Here is a 17,146-nt window from a genome sequence, read left to right on the forward strand (position 1 = left end):
ATCTGATAAAAGCGTGTCAAGTGTGGGAGAAACAAAGGATTGGGTAAACAGCAATGCTGGAGGAAGCCATATAGCAACTGGCTGAAAATAAAGGGATAAGAAGCAAAGACTTAATTTTGATTCCTTTTCTGGAGGAGCTAATCAGCTTAGTTTATAATATAAGCCTCCTGATGTTATTGATAAGTTAAATGACTTGAATACCTCAGTGTCCCAATTAGAATTTGGAAAGCTTGATATTAAAATCAGTAAATTGCCAAAAATAGGAAAAAGGAATGCAAATGTAGTTCCTCCATTAGAAGTCTTGTTCCAGTCTTCTTGGAACACCAGATTGAGGATAGCAGGGAGGAATGTTTTCTCATTGGGTAGGTAGAGCTCATGCAGAAGGAAAACACTTACCTTTACTTGCACAAGTCCTTCAGTGGGAGAGAACATTTTGAAATGCTAGAAACCATGTCAGGGGAGGATGGGAAGCTTGGGAAAAGAGGACATGAGTCAGAATTTCTGAACATCAGTTGGAAGTTCTTCCATTACAATTAAAATAAATGCTTCATAATAACTAAAAACTTCTGCTCCATGTAACACAATTTTGAGACTATGATAAAATTAGCTAGCAACATATTAAAAATCATTCAAAGATTTTATTCTACAGGGAAATAAGTTTGTTAAAAAGAAATCCGAATACCTTGGGCTTTTAGAAATGTACAGTCCACTGAAGTGTGTATCTGCCTATTCCCAAAACCTATCGCTGTATTTGTTGCTCAAAGTTCTCATTTTGATTTTGAGCTTTTTTGTCATGTTGTCATTTTAAGATTTATTGATATATATATATGCATATTTATTTGAGAAGAAATATGTTAATAAGAATATGCACATGTCTAACCTATGTTTTATTTTGTATCATACTAATCTGGTAGAATGTTTATCATTGTACACAATATATAAGCAATGATTTTCCCAAAATGAGTACTTTTAGTTTTCCACATGCATGCATTCAACCAACCATGGATTACACATACACACTAGCTTACAGTATAGCTCAAAGGACCGGACCTTAATATTCCCTGCTCTCATCTTTTAGAGACACCCTAAATACCCACAAATATGTTTTTAAAGGAAGTACCTCTGCAACAAACACATTTTGGGTTTCTTCTCAATATTCTCTAACGAATACAGTGTAGCAGCTATTTATGTAACAGCTGCATTACCTTAGTATTATAAATAATCTAGAGATGCTTTAATATTATTGTAAGATGTATGTAGATTATATGTAAATATTATTCCATTTTACAAAAGAGATATGAGCATGTGTCAATTTTAGTGTTTTAAGGATCCAAAACCGAATTTTCTGTAGATGCCGTGGGATGGCTTATGGGAGCAGTTGCCTCATTTTACTAACACTTTTTATATAAGGAACTAAAGATATGCTTTGGTAGCGAAAATATTTTATACTTTAAATAAATGAATGTCACTATATTACATATTAGTAAAGCAAATGTGTTTTCTTTATTATCAGAGCAAACAGAAATAATTGCATGAAAGAGTGTATCATAATAAAAATAAGAAAAGACTTTCAGTAGCTGGGATCCACACTTCTAATTTTGTGAGGGCAGTACAGTCATTCTTAAAACTGTATATAATAGAAAATTGTGAATAAGAAGATACAAAGCTGGCTTACTCATAATCTTCTTGGTGAAAGTCTATTTTTATCTGTCACCAGCTGTGATCCATTCATTTTTTACTTTATGACAGGTCTGAAGAGAAAGGAGCAGCTCCTGCCTGAGCATTTTCCTCCTCTGATTACACAGGAATGCCACCTAGTGTCACAACAGTAACTGCATCCTGATTGCTTTCTGACAGGAAGTTCAACATTTCACAATACAGCTCTGTAAAAGTGCTCTTCAAGGTAATGTAGCACAACAAACATCCAGGAATTCCGGGACATAATCGGGCAGCATGGAAAAGGAAGCCCAAGCAATCTTTGTCTATTTTGAGTTTTAATTTTTTGGAATGTAAATTAAATTTAAATTTAAAACAAACAAAACAGACAAGAAAACCCAAATCAAGCCTTATCCCTGTGCCCCCCACACACACACACACACAAGGTGTAGGAAAGAAACAGACAAGGCAGTGGCTCAGAACTGTCGACTGGAGAGCTGCCGGCACAGGGCCCCAGGTGGTTGGAACTGAGTGGGTTCGGTCCTGGGCTGAGGCAGTCATGGGTCTTGTAGGGGCAAGGCCTGGCTAGTGGACTGCAGGATGGATTGCACCCTGAGCTCAGAGGACAAGGCTGCAGCCCAGCGTTCTAGCAGGATCACAAGAACCTCCTGGAGGAAGGCAAGAGGGGAGCTCTGGAGTTAAAGTTGCTTGTTCCTGTTAGGTGCCATGCTCAACAAATGAAGATACTCAGAAATGCAGTATGGCACGGTTGTCTACAGCAACACCATCCAGTCCATCCTGGCCATCGTCTAGGCCATGGGCAATCTGCAGATTGATTTTGCAGACCCTCAGCATGGAGATAATGCCAGGCAGCTTTTGGCACTGTCTTGTACTGCTGAGGAGCAGGATATATTCACCGAGGACCCTTTCAGCATCCTCTGGAGGCTCTTGACTGACCATGGGGTGCCAGTCTGCTTTGGCCAATAGCCAAAATACTGGGTGCTTAGGGTACCTATTACCTGAATGAATTGGAGTGCGTTACACAGAGTGACTACATCCCTCCTCTGCAGTATGTGTTGTGGACCACTGTTAAAACTAGGAGCATCTTGGAAACACATTTCACCTTTAAGGAAAATACATTTCAAGATGTTTGTTGTGGGTGGTCAGAGGTCTGAAGTGGAAGTGGATCCTTTGCTTCGAAGGTGTCAGAGCCATCATCTTCAGTGTAGCCTTGAGCGCCTATGACTTGGTGCTGAGTGAGGACGAGATGAATCGCAGGCACTAGAGCAGGAAGCTGCTGAACAGCATCCGCAACAAATGGTTCACCAAATGGTTCCTGAACAAGAAGGACTCGTTTGAGAAGATCATGCAGACCCCACTGACCATCTGCTTCCCCAAGTACACCTGGACCAACGAGTATGATGAGGCAGCCAGCTACATCAAGAGCAAGTCTGAGGACCTGAAAATAGCAGACACCAAGAAAAGTGGGGCTGGAGAGAAGGGTCAGGGGCTTAGGGCTTAACGCACTGGCTGCTCTTGTAGAGGACCCAGGTTCCATTCCTAGTACTTACATGGTGGCTGACAACCATGTGCAACTCCAGTCCAGGAGATCCAATGCCCTGTTCTGACCTCTTCTGGCTTTGTACAACATGGGGTGCATTTACATACATGCAGATGATACACTCATACACATGAAATTAAAAATAATAAATGAAATAAAGACACCAAGGAGATATACATGCTCCTCATCTGCATTCACACCAAAATGTGCAGTTAGTGTATGATGCTGTCAGTGATGTCATTATCCAGAACAGCTTGAGGAACTGTGGCCTCTTTTTAGGGGAGGGCCCCTAGCACTGTTCGAACTCGGCTCCTTACTACCCCTCAGGGAGATAAAGCAAGAAGACCACGTCTTCCTGTCTATCCCCTTAGTGCTCAGTTGCTTCTCCTCTCTCTCCTCTCTCTGCTTTCAGCAAGGGGTTGCCACAGCCCTCTCTGAAGCCTGCCCTTGTTCGAGTTGCCAGGAGTGGCCACAGCACTGCTGCCTGGGCACCCATTTTGGTTTTCTGACTGTTGTTTTGCTCTGCAGGGGGGAAAACACGCAGAGTCTCCAAAGTCCTGTGTCTGGAGGGGTACCCACTTCCCCATTTTTCCAGCCTGGTCCTCTGGCTTTGTGCAACACCAACCTGACCACCCAGCCTAAGTCCAAATGTTTATAGGGAGCCTCTTCTCCCTTCCCCTTGCCTCTTAGAGATCCAAAGGAAAAAATAGCACAAGAAGTATGAGAGATGGGCCATTCCTGAAGACCACAGTCAACCCGCTCCTACTAGTAGCTTTTTAAAGAGGAGGGGGAGGAGGAAGGGGGAGAGAAAGGGAAGGGAGAGGAGAGTAAAGGGGATAATAAAAAAGACTGCAAACCTAGGAAACCTTTTTAGAGAAAACCTATTTAAAACTGTCAGTTCCTCACCAACACCCAATCGATTCTCCTTTCTAGTGATTCAGTGCCTTGAGTGTTTCTTTGTGTTTACACCCATCCTTTTTCAGGCAGCTCCCTGCCCTGCCCTGCAAGGAACTGGGTTCCAACACAACTACCAACATGCCTAAGGGTTGTACCCTGAGGCCCCCTGCCCAGGCTCCATTATTTTAAATATGGGCCTTAGGGCTGCCTTCTGAGGAGTCAAGGCCCTTCATGCCCTGCCCCAAGCCCAGGTCCTTAAGTCTTGAACACTTCCATCTTTTCTTTATTCAGATGTTTTATGAGATTGTTCACAGGGTTTGAAATAATAAAATGTAGAAAGATTATTATTTATTATTATTATTACTATTATTTGGCCTTTCTGAGACAGGGTCTCCCTATAGGCACAGGTGGCCTGGAACTCACTATGTAGACCAGGCAACCTCCGACTCATTGAGATTTGCCTGCCTGTACCTCCTGAGTGCTGGGACTGAAGGTCAGTGCCTGCCACCCCACCCAATTTAGAAAGATTATGAAAAGAAAGGACAAGCTGCTACCCAATAAGCTCAATGCTTCATTGATTCTAGTTTTAATTTTGTTATAGAACAAATCAGAAGTACACCAAAAATAAGTTCCTTTCTGTTCTTCAGAATTATTTTGATGTTGTGAATACTCCAAATTAATGGAAATACTAACATAATTAGCTGAATGATTGACTGAATAAAGTCATTTTAATTTATACTATTTACTAAATTATATTTTATAAAAGGATACCTAATTCATAATTTTATTATGTGTCCAGTTTTGATGGGTTATTTTTGGAAATGCTCCTGGAATTTCAGTGAAATTAAATATTTATATAATTGTGTTTGATAGGTTTAGTTGCCAACTTGACATACCTGGGTTGAAGGAGCCTGTTGGGGAATTTCCTCCATTGAACTGGCCTGTAGCCATGTCTGTGGGACATTTTCTTGATTGTTGAGTCATGTGGGAGGGTCCAGTTCACTCCGTGTTGCCACCCCTGGACAGGTGGTCCTGGATTGTATAAGAAAACAGGTTGATTACAGGCCAGAGGAGCAAGCCAGTAAGTAGCTATCCTCCATGGTCTATTCTCCAGGTCCCTGCCCTGAGTTCCTGCCTTGACTTCCCATGATGATGGACTCTGCTTGGAAATCAAAAATATCCTTTCCTCCCCAAGTTGTCACAGCAATTGAAGGCAAGCTAGAACAATAATCAAACTGAAAACTAGAGGAAATTTAATTAATTGTATTTACTAGTTTCCACTTCTGTAACTGTTACTTTATTTTTAGTTTATGAAGCCAGTTTCATTTTATTAGTGCACTGAATAAATGATTCATGAATTAATTGCCCATGATATAAAACAGTTTTTTGATTTATTATTATTATTATTATTGTTATTATTATTATTTGATGTTTTTGAAACAGAGCCTCCTGGTAGCCCCAGCTGGGCTGGAACTCTCTAGGTAGACCAAGCTGGCCTCAAACTCACAGACATATGCCTGCATCTGCTTCCTGAGTGTTGGGATTAAAAGCTTGCCCCCACACCCATTTTAGAACAGTGTTTTTAAAACAGAAGCATGTACTTGAGTGGGATGTGGGAAGAAGTATCAGGTATGAGCTGAAATGGAACTTAATAGAGGTGGAGAAATGCTCACAATGGGAACAGACTGAAGAGATGATAGTGTGATTCAAAACAAGCAACCCAGTAACTTATGCTGTATGTAGACAATGCGTTTTTGTTTACCATTGCTGCATGTTTTACTGTCAGCTACTAACCTGAACAAGCCTTCCCAATACTAGTACAGCACAGAAAATTTCAGTGGAAAGAAATAGTGCTGAACTTTGGCAGCACGTAAAAATCTGGGCTGAAGGTAAACCTAGGTGGAGTATGCTGGGCACCTGAATCTTAGTATGCACTGTCAAGTACAGCTAGTAATTCTCATACTCACTTCTGAAACCAGACACATGTATTTGTTGTCTGTACTGGTTTTGCATAAGATGTGAACCATGAAGACATTGGCTTGCCTTTCAGATTAGTTGAAAATATAAATTAGAAATCATACTGCAAAGGAAAGAGGCATAGTATTTTGAAGTTTCAGATGAGTTGACACAATAACTGAAGACAAAACACAGAATTTAAGCCTAGATCCAACATATAAAATATTAACACATCCATTCATGTAACACAGCATACCTTTAGCCTAGTTCTCTCAGCAACTACACATATGTGAGAAGATCACTTTATCTTCAATGATAGAATAAAGCAGTGGTAGGTATTGCATGTGCGCTTCGCTCTTTAGTCATTAAAGATTTTGGATTCAAGAACAGTAAATACTAGATAATTATTTCTCCACAAAGCAAAAAATTTGCTGTGGATAAGTGATTTGAGATTTTAGTAAAGCATTGGGGATTTTATAATTGTGATGTCTAAGGCTAATCTTGAACAGGAGTTCAATACTAACATTCTGAATGGCAGTAGAAATATTATTAGAGGAGGTAATAATGAATGAATCGAGTCCAAAAGGGTTAGTAGATATTCAGAAGGCAGACTAGGGGGAGGAAAGTGTATTCTAGGTTGAGGAAGCAGAAACTGCATGGAGGACAACTGGCCTGGCATAGGGCATAGTGAGGCAGTGACTTCTGCAATATAGACGTAAATAACTTTTCCATAACCTCGCAACCAAAAAACTTGTGATATAAACAAGTTCACTTAGCCATGTGCTCCTCTTGTGACCTGGGCATATGAATTTAATACTTCAGGATCTTTCTTTCCTGCCACCTAAGATGGTGTATAAATGTGTGTGCAGATTTTCACAGATCAAAACACTGCAAAATCTGAACTTATCTTATTGAAAGCAATGAGAGAAATTTATAACGCCTGTCTACGGGGGGGGGGGGGGGGGGAAAAGGACAAAAACCTCTCATAAGGGTCAGAGTTTTACTTCCCAGTTTCATGCAGGATATACTGCTTCAAAAAACAAATGAGCAAAGCCCTTCTTCAAGAACACACCTCCAAGAAAAATATGAAGGAACATGTTTTCAGAAGGTCAGGTCCTTTCTTGGCATTAAAATAGATACTATGAGTCAAGCTGTTTCTTTATTAAGTCATAGATATAATGTGGCTTAAAAATGTCTCAGTATGGTAAATAGCTTACTAAGCTGCTGAAGCTGTGAAATTTACAGGAAAAAAACATAAAAGTGCGCTTTGGACATAGTCTCTGCCATGGTAAAGAGCAAATAGTCTATGAAGGTCAGATAACGTACACAATAATATGCTCTTGGGGGAAAGTGATAGCTAAAAACCAGACCAGAAAAATAAGAGTTATTGAAAAGTACCTCTTTACTAAAAAGTTCTGTAATTACTCCATTCACTAAACAATGAGAGTCATGAAATAGTTCTAATTTTGGAAGTATCAAGATGAAATTTAAAATATTTTATTTATTGTTTTTATTGTTTGTATGAGTATATTGCCTGCATGTATGTCAGTGTACCCATGCTGTGCAATGCCTACAGAGGTCAGAAGAAGGTGTCAAATCTGAATCCCCTGCAAATGGAATTAGAGATGGTTGCTAGCTGCCATGTGGGTGCTGGGAATTGAACCTGGGTCCTCTACAAGAGCAGTCAATGCTGAGACATCTCTCTAGCCCTCTCAAGATGAAATTTTAATATTACAAAGAGTACTTGAATACATAAAGTAAGGAGAAGATAAAAATAAAGTGAAATTGTCAAATTAGGAAAGAAGCTCAAAGCAGAAACATTGACAGTAGATTTATGTCAAGAGGGTCATAACTGAAATTTTACAAAAAAAAAAAGTGTCACAGGATATAGTCAGTGACAGGACCTAGATAGAGGACGAGGATGGATCTCAGATGTCTGACATGATGTTGAGTGATGGTATTACTAGAAAATTCTCAGCTTAAACACCATTGCTAATGTCAAACCAGCATAATTATAAACCATATCTTCAGTATTTAGACTCTCATTTCCACCATAATTCAACTGTTTTGTCTTCTTCCATTCCAAAGTGTCTAATTCCTTCACTCTTCAGTGTAGCCTTTCTGAACTCTGTCTTTCCCATTGTCAACTTTTGAGAGCTACCATACAGTATTTTTGTACCCAAGAAGGCAATGTTTTTCAGAGGTTTCTGTGCTTAACCAGTCTCTCATATGCTATAATGTTTAATTTGTCCCATTTTAAATTTGATTCTTAAAAATCTTATGTCTCAAGCTGCAGCATTACATTCCTGAAGCCCACTCTTTCTGTTGGGTTCTGACCATCAGTTTGCTGAAGCATCTCATAACACTTTTGAGCTTCTCAAGTCCATGTATTTGGGGTATTTTTATTCATCTTTAAATTCTTGGTGACACCATTGGTACAGTATATTGGGTCCTGAGATGCCAATTATTAGACACAGCTAAGAGTGTGCACAGAGATGTTGACATTTAAGCTTTGGCTCCTACATTTATCAACCCTCTGAACTGATTTTCTCAATTCCTATGCTTTAATTCAACTGTTTTTAAAATAGCAATAATTGTTTCACCTTTTTCTAGACTTGTTAATAAGTTTTGAATGCTATTACTTATGTATCTTGCCTCTTCCTCAACATTTATAACTTTTTTTTAATTTTTAAAAATGATTTATTTAATAACAACATACTTAGAAGAAGCATATCATTACAACACAATTGACATATTCAATAACGTTTTCCTGAGGTAGGATGCATCTCTTTCAAATTTGGCTGTAAATTTTTAGGTTTACAGTTGAATTATTACAGTTATACAATATTGTACTCAGTATAAACCCTATAAGACATAAATTAAATGATGTTTTAACCTTTAAAAAGATCTCCATTTCATTATTAAAATACACAGTTTCATATAGAAAAATTCTTTTTCAATGCAATTGACATTGGATGTTTGCACATGCATTTCTAATCTCTAAATATCTGATTATTACTAGTCACAGTTGGTTACTTTCTGAGCTTCTAGGCATCTGGGCATGAATATAAAGTCATCAGGTAGATTTCAATGGCAATGTTTTTCACATCTACTAATTATTGTTTTTTAATCATTATTTTTTTATTTTTTTTTCATACAGAAGAATTCATTCCAAAGCAATTGACATTGAGATGACTTACTTTCTAATGGGATGGATAAAATTAGCAACTTATGCAGTTAAATACGTAAAATTAACATGATTTTCTTTATTGTATTTTTATTTTGAATGGGCTGAAAATAAAACCTCAATGAGATAACACTACACATTTATTTGAATGGCAAAATAAAAAATAATATCTTGATGAATACAGAACCACACTGGTGATGGAGATTTAAAATAGCATTTTGTTGGCCCAGCATAGTGGCACACACCTTTTATCCCAGCACTTGGGAGGCAGAGGCAGGTGGGTCTCAGTGAGGCCAGGCCAACCTGGTCTACATAGTGAGTTCCAAGACAGCTGGAGCTACAGGGAGATCCTGTCTCAGAATGACAAAAAAAAAAAAAGTGTATTATTCACAAAAGCAGATTTTCAGATCTCTCAAAACAGAATTTAATATTGTAGGCACAATTTATCTATCTATCTATCTATCTATCTATCTACCATCTCTCTATCATCTATATCATCAGTCATCCATTTATGTATCATGTAGGCATCTGATAATGAATCACTGCAAAATAACCTGAGTCCACCAGCAAGTCTAAGTAGTGATCTAAACATGCACACATACATAGCATCATCATCTATATCATCTATTTATCTATCATCTATATCTATCATCCATCTATTATCTATATCTATCTATCTATATCTATCATCTATCATCTACCATCATCATCTATACGATCTAGCTATCTGTCTATCTATCTATCTATCTATCTATCTATCTATCTATCATCACCTGCCTATAGAAGCAAACTTGCATTCCCAAATGTGCTTCACTGTGAGTCTATCCACTGGACCCTGGTCAACCTACCAATAGTTTCACCCCTTAAATGAGACTATGAAGTCCTAGGTTTCATCCCAAGAACTATATAAACCAGACTTATGGATGCATATACATAATTCTGCAGCATTTTCATGTCAACTATATTTATACCGGAATAAAGAGTCTTTTATCTTTAAGTCTTCGTATTTTTAAAATATGGAATATGTCACAAATTGTGAGTCATCTTCCACATGGGCCATGCTAATCATCTCTGTATTGTTCCAATTTTAATATATGTGCTGCTGAAGCCAGCACTTGAATAGTTTTTAAGAATGGGCCTAAACTGGGAAAGTACCTGTTCCTCAAGTGTCAGGGGTCAGTGACCACAATTCAAGCCTGATGGGCTTGGGGGCCCCAAGGTATAAGTACAGAAGAAATCGGGATGCAGGGGATGCAGAGGCGTGTGAACCAGTGCATGCTTTATTCTAAGAAGCAACCTTATTTATAGTACAACAAGAGGAAGAGAAAACGTTCTTCTCAAGCCAAATTACCTCATCATGATGTTTACAGTACGTTTATAATATTTGCAGTACCTTTGTGTTCCCAGGGCTCAGCCCTTTTTGGAATCGTACCTGTCCTTCCATGCCTATTAAACATTCTGTTCTTTACATATAACTTTATTAGTTACACAGCCTTATTATACAAGCTTACTTATGTACGTTTAATAGGGTTCAAGGAACTGTCAGTCTCATGATAGGAATAACTGCAAAAGAACATTCATGTCTCAGGGAACTGAGGCCTCTTTCCCGGTCCAGGTCTGAGTTCACTTCAGGTCAGAACTTACTCTGAATTTACTTCAGATCAGAGCTCGGGCCTTCATACTCAAGATATCTCCCAGAACTGTTCTCTTGAGCTAGACTTCACCCATAATTTTATTTAAAACCCTTTCTCCAGATTTAGTTAGGGAATTACAAGCTTGGATACATGCTTTTCACACAAGGTTGCCCTTTCAACTCTAGGCCTCAAAAATCTCATACACACAGTGTCATGCATTCTTCTTAATCTTCATTTTTTTTCAATGAAGTTGCACTGCCTTTTAGAGCGGCAAATTAACATTTTAAGGGATAAAGGTCAGATGCCAGGTGATAAGAACACATGGTTCAGTGAGTTTATTTGCAGTTTTGTTCTGTTTTGGTTTGGTTGCAAGGTAAATTAAAATTCATTAGTTCACATTCTATTTTATAAGAACCATTCCTACATAATTCAAGCATTTGGAGTGCACAGAGACAGGAGGTGAACCTCCCACATCTGTCAGGTTATCCTCAGCTACATAGCCAGTTGGGTGTCAGCCTGAGATACATGAGATCCTCAAACAAACAAACAAGCAAACAAACAAACACTAACAGCAACAGCAGCAATAACAAAATAAAAGTAACAAATAGATCACTCAAGAATAAAACAATGTGTCTTACCTATAGATTTTATAGATGCTAGGAGAAATGATTCAACAAAATAACAAATTATATAAAACAATAATTATAGCTATAAGTCCTACAAAATAACTATTCAACATACTATTTAATAGCTTTTAATTAAAAAAATTTTATTATTTTTATGTGTATGAGTGTATTGTTTGCATGTCTGTGAATGCATCCATGTCATGAAATGCCACAGAGGTCAGAAGAGGGCTTCAGATTCCCCTGGAACTGGAGTTAAGGACAGTCCATGGCTTCCATGTGGGTGCTGGGAATCAAACCCAGGTCCTCTGCAAAAGCAGTAAGTGCTTAACAGCTGAGCCAACTCTCCAGACCCCAGTGTTTAATTTTTAAACTTTGAGATAATTATAGATTTTCATGCATCTGAAGTTATATAGTTTCTTCAAGTCGTGATATCATAATTATAGTACAGTGTTACATAGAGCAAGTGGAGACTGAGGCAACCAGTAACCTTTCTAAAATAACATTAGTTTTCATTTGTGTGTGTATCTTTATTTCTGTGCAAATTTATTGCAGTGTGTATTTATTTTGATCATCAAGGTACTTGTAATGAAGAAACTCACCATGGTCACCTATTCTTCCTTTCTCTCCTTTTACATGACCTTTAAGAACTACTAAACACTTTTCAGTAATACAGTGACATAAATTATCTAAAACAGCAGTGTAAACACTAAAGTTCTCTTTTATTTTTTCTCTGCATAACCTGATTAAGGACCATCCAGTTATGTGAATCAACATTTGTATTTATGAGATATTGAGTTACTCTTCTTGTCACTCTACAAAATACATGACAAAAGAAACTTAAGGAGAAAAGGGTTATTTGAGCTCACACTCTGAGGGGAAAGGCTGTCATGAGAGTGGATGCATGGCAGCAGGATCTTGAGACAGCTGGTCAGGTTGCAACTGTCAGGTAATAGAGAGTGAGGAATGCTGGTGCTCAACTTGCTTTCTCCACTTTTTTCAGTTTGGATTCCCAGATCTTGAGATAATAATCTTCTACCCTCAAATAACCCAATCTCAGAACTTCCTTGCAAAAATGTTCAGAATTTTGTCTCCAGTGTTTCTAAATCCTGTCAAGCTGACAACAGTTTCCATCATGGAATTTTTTTGTAGTATTTAAGGAAAAAAATGTATTAAACCATTATTTTCTGAGATGCTACCCATTTCTATTAAGTAAAAATTATATCGAAAAATTACAGTATTTTGTGAAAACACAGATCTTCATTTTTAGCATAAATTCTCAAATGTGCAATTCCAGTACCATAAGCAAGACACATGCCTAGTTTTGAGAGAACTGCCAAACTGCAGTTGTGAATGAACATACCATTTTACATGTACAACATCCATGTATGAGTGATTTAGTTTCTGCATTTTCCACAATATGCTACTTTTATTTCTGTGCCTTGAATTGTCATACCAATAAGCCCCTTGTGATTTTAATGTACATTCTATGGTTGTTTGAATGAAAATGTCCCCCATAGGCTGCAAGTATTTGAACATTTTCCCCAGTTGGTGGCACTGTTTTGGGAGGTTTTAGAAGGTATGGCTATGTTGGAGGAAACCTGGGGGGGGGGGCTTAGCGAGTTCTTAAGCCTTATGGGATCTCAGATGCTCTCTTGCTGCCTGTGTCTGCTTGAATATGTGAGGGCTTAGCTTTCACAATTCTGTCCAGGCATCTCTGTCACCATGCCTTCCCATGGTAATGGACTCTTGCCCCTTGGAACCATAAGCCTAAATAAACTCTTACTTTTATACGTTTATTTACTCAGTGTTTCTGTCAGAGCAACAGAAAAGTAAAAGTAACCAATAAAGATTCCCTCTGCTATCTTTTTATTATTTATTTATTTATTTATTTTTGGTCTTTTTGAGACAAGGTCTCCCTGTAGCCCTAGCTGGCCCTGGAACTCATTATGTATTAAAGGCATGTGTCAGCATGCCTGGAATTGAATAATAAAGTTTCCAGGTTTTTTTTTAACCTATATTAATATATAAGCACATATTAAATACATAAAGGTGTATATAGTTCATGCTCATTTTGATTAAACTAAAGTACCATATTGTTTTTCTATAGTGGAATAACAAAAGAACATTTACATTATGTTATCTCTTAACTTATTTCTAAGGAGAAGTGGTCAGGGAGGGCCTATATTTCACAAGACAAACTGAGACAATAAGCAATTATCTGGTTGAAAATGTTAGTGGCAAGCCCCAAGGTAAAGGAATTGATTTATACAATGTAGGCTTCCAGTTGTTAAAAATAAAATTTGAAGTTGAAGATTTTCTTTGCAAAAGGGTGTCCTCCTTCATCATTCAGGTGGAACAAGCAGACACATATGATAGGACTTATTCATCACACAAGAATAATGTGTATTTTCCCCATTGTCTGGGATCAGACCTTAAAGTCTTTCCTGGCTGGCTAGTTAAAAGAATAGAACAAATGAAGTGGGGAGTGCTTCGAGCAAAAGGCACAAAGGACTCTGCTAGCCCAGGCCATCAGGTTTGGAACAAAGATCTTACATGAGTGTGTGTGTGTGTGTGTGTGTGTGTGTGTATGTGTGTGTGTATACGCATGCACACGCGCATGTATGAAAGGATTAAAATTCCTTTTCACAAGCTAAAATTTTTACAAGGTTTGAAAGAAAAGACTAGCATTAAATGTTCCTTACACAGTTCCCAAAATGCTTACAATTGATTGATGCAGAAAGCTTCATGATTCAGATTATTATAGTGATGATACAGCATTTAAAAATACAAGAAAAAATATATAATTTTAAAGAATCACTTCAAAATAACTCAAGACCTTTTTCACATGTTTCTTGAATAGCAATTCATAGAAAACACTAGCTAAAATTACATTGTTTTGTCCCACCACCTGTATTTGAACTGATGTTTTGCTTTTTATTTCAAATGATTTTCAATCTATAATATAATTAATATAGAAGATACTTGTAAAATCTCAACTTTGATGAATTGATGACATAATTCTTAACAGTGCACAGACAAAATAAAAAGTTATTTTTGTATTTTTTGATGTGAACATTGATGTTCTAATTTAAATTTTTTGATACTACTTATGTAAAACATTCAGTTACAGATTTTTTAATCTTTTTCAATAATATATTGGCTGAGTTTATTTATTTCACAAATAAATTACAAGAGTATAGCCATCTTTGTCTTCACTTTCAATACAAGTGGAATATTGACAAGCAAGCAAAATATCGAGAAATAGCCACTTAAATTCAGTGATTAAAAAGAGTTTCTTTTTTTCCTTTTCTCTTTTTATTTTTATGACTTCTTCCTATTACATTCACTATCAGTAACATCTCATTGTTCAATTTTGCTTTCCATTTTTCATGTAAGTGTAATTATTATTTATGAAGTGTTTTCTCAGTTTATATTTAACTCTATTGCTGTTGTCAATGATGTACCTCAGGACTTTGTTTAAAAGGCACTTTGGTTATTTGAATTATTTATTTAGTTTCTTATTAAGAATAATAAGCATTTTATTTCCTTTTTCCAATGTAAAAATATCAAAATAATTATATCTAAGAATAATGTACACATACCCATATTAATAAGGCATTTCTCAAATATTCTATTACATATATGTTAGTGTCAATAGTCCCAGATTCAAAAATGATCCTTTAAAATCTTCATGTCTTAATTTCTCTAAGACAGTAATTGAAAACATTAATACAATTTATATGACACAGTTTTATTATTTGTATTTTGATAACTAGTATCATACCATAATCAAGAAATAATTTTATTATTGACCTAACTTTTCTTAGTAATTTCTTGCTAATTTCCTTTAAATATCCTTCCGAGAATTATCTGGGATCATTTGTTTCCTTCTGCTTTCCTTTGTGATGCAATTTTATTTGATTAAGCAAGAGAAAGCATTTACAAAAAGATGCTAAAGAAGCATAATTTTCTTTTCAACCCTTTGTTCCTTAGCCATTGGCAATGTTTTAAGTTCTACAATCTCATTAACTAGAGTAAAAACAAACACAAAACTTTTCAGATAACTCCTTTAATAGTTATTAGATGCCACCATTTTCAAAACAAATATGTAGACTGTTATTTTCAACAGCATATCAAATCTATTTATTTTGCATTTGCAATTTAGTTTTGCAATTTGATCTCTGTTTTATCATCCCAGCTAAGCCCTTCTCTGTATTCTGTTATGTTTCATTAGAGCTCCTTTTTTGTTAATGTTTCTTACAATCCAATTTATGAAACATGCTTTAACTTTCAGCAATGAATGACTCAACTTAATGGCTTTCAATATGTAAGTCAAACACAGTCCATAGAACTTGAATTGTTTAATATAAAATGATTAGACTGCTCTGTATCTGAGAGCATGATTGAACATGCCTGTGAGGTTTCAGGGCATGTAAAACACTGTCAAAACTTGTCATCTTTCTGATCTTTTGTAAAATGAACAGCCCACATCTGTGCCGATGGCTTTTTCATTACCCTCTCAGTGATCTGATTCTAATCACTCTTTTCTTCTGTATAAATTATATTTACTATAGACAAAACCTGACATTTATGAAGTCTAGCAATTATAATTCTGTAACAGCTCTGAGGCAGCTTATGAAATCCTTTGCCATGTTTATTCTACATCTTCAATTGCCTATCTAAATCTCATCCTGTTTAGCATAAAGAGGTGAGAAAGTATGTAAGTGAATAAACAATCATGACAAAACAAACCATGGAAATTTCCCAAAACTATTTATATTCAATATGAATATTGACTAGGGCATGAAATTAATTATACACTTATAAATAAGAGATTGATATGTCATCTGAAAATGTGTAGTGAATCAATAGCTATGATATTCACATTTATTTTATCCTTTCCAGAGGAAATAATACTTCACAATCAATTGTCTTTGATCATTTTTTAATAATGTAGGGAACACATGAAAGCTCAAAGACTTATGTAAAGGAACAGAGGAAATTGGAAAGTTTATTTTGATTATTTGAAATAGCAATGCAGTTTCAGTGGTAAAGTTATCAATTACATTTTGTTATAATGTCTATTTGTTGTTGTGAGAAAATAGGTTTGAAAACAGCTTAAGGCAGAAAATATTTAATTTGTGGTGCAAGGTTCCAGAAGTTTCAGTGCAAGATCAGTAGATTTCATTGTTTCTGTAGCCTGGTTAGGGCATGAAGGAGCTGAGTTGTCCACACTTTGACAGCTGGGAAGCATGGAGAGGGTGTGTGTGTTTTTGTGTGTGTGTGTGTGTGTGCATGCTTGTGTGTGTATGTGTGTGTGTGTGTGTGTGTGTGTGTGTGTGTGAGCAGCCTTCCTATTCTGTTCTATCCCGACTCACAACACTTTGGATGATGCTCCTCAGCGAGGTGGTCCCTAACACAAGTGTGTGTGTGTGTGTGTGTGAGAGAGAGAGAGAGAGAGAGAGAGAGAGAGAGAGAGAGCAGCCTTCCTATTTTGTTCTATCCAGACCCACAATACTTTGGATGATGCTCCTAAGTGAGGTGTTCCCTAACCCATATCATCTCTGGAAAAAAGTTCATAGATACAACCGCAAGTGCCCTATCCTAGTGTCCATAGTTCTCAACCAAA

The 17,146-nt window shown here is 36.8% G+C and overlaps 1 non-coding gene and 1 pseudogene across 1 annotated transcript; one reads left to right on the top strand and one right to left on the bottom strand.

Moving 5' to 3' along the window:
- The first annotated feature begins 2,256 nt into the window (after positions 1-2,256).
- LOC103744291 lies at positions 2,257-3,510 on the top strand (annotated as a pseudogene).
- A 6,757-nt stretch (positions 3,511-10,267) lies between these two features.
- On the bottom strand, positions 10,268-10,372 carry LOC115072503. The gene has a single exon (XR_003851559.1). It is a non-coding gene; the product is annotated as a U6 spliceosomal RNA (small nuclear RNA).
- Between the last annotated feature and the right edge of the window lie 6,774 nt (positions 10,373-17,146).

This window comes from Nannospalax galili, unplaced genomic scaffold (assembly GCF_000622305.1).
Source record: "Nannospalax galili isolate Female #2095 unplaced genomic scaffold, S.galili_v1.0 scaffold600, whole genome shotgun sequence".
Classification (NCBI taxonomy): Eukaryota; Metazoa; Chordata; class Mammalia; order Rodentia; family Spalacidae; genus Nannospalax; species Nannospalax galili.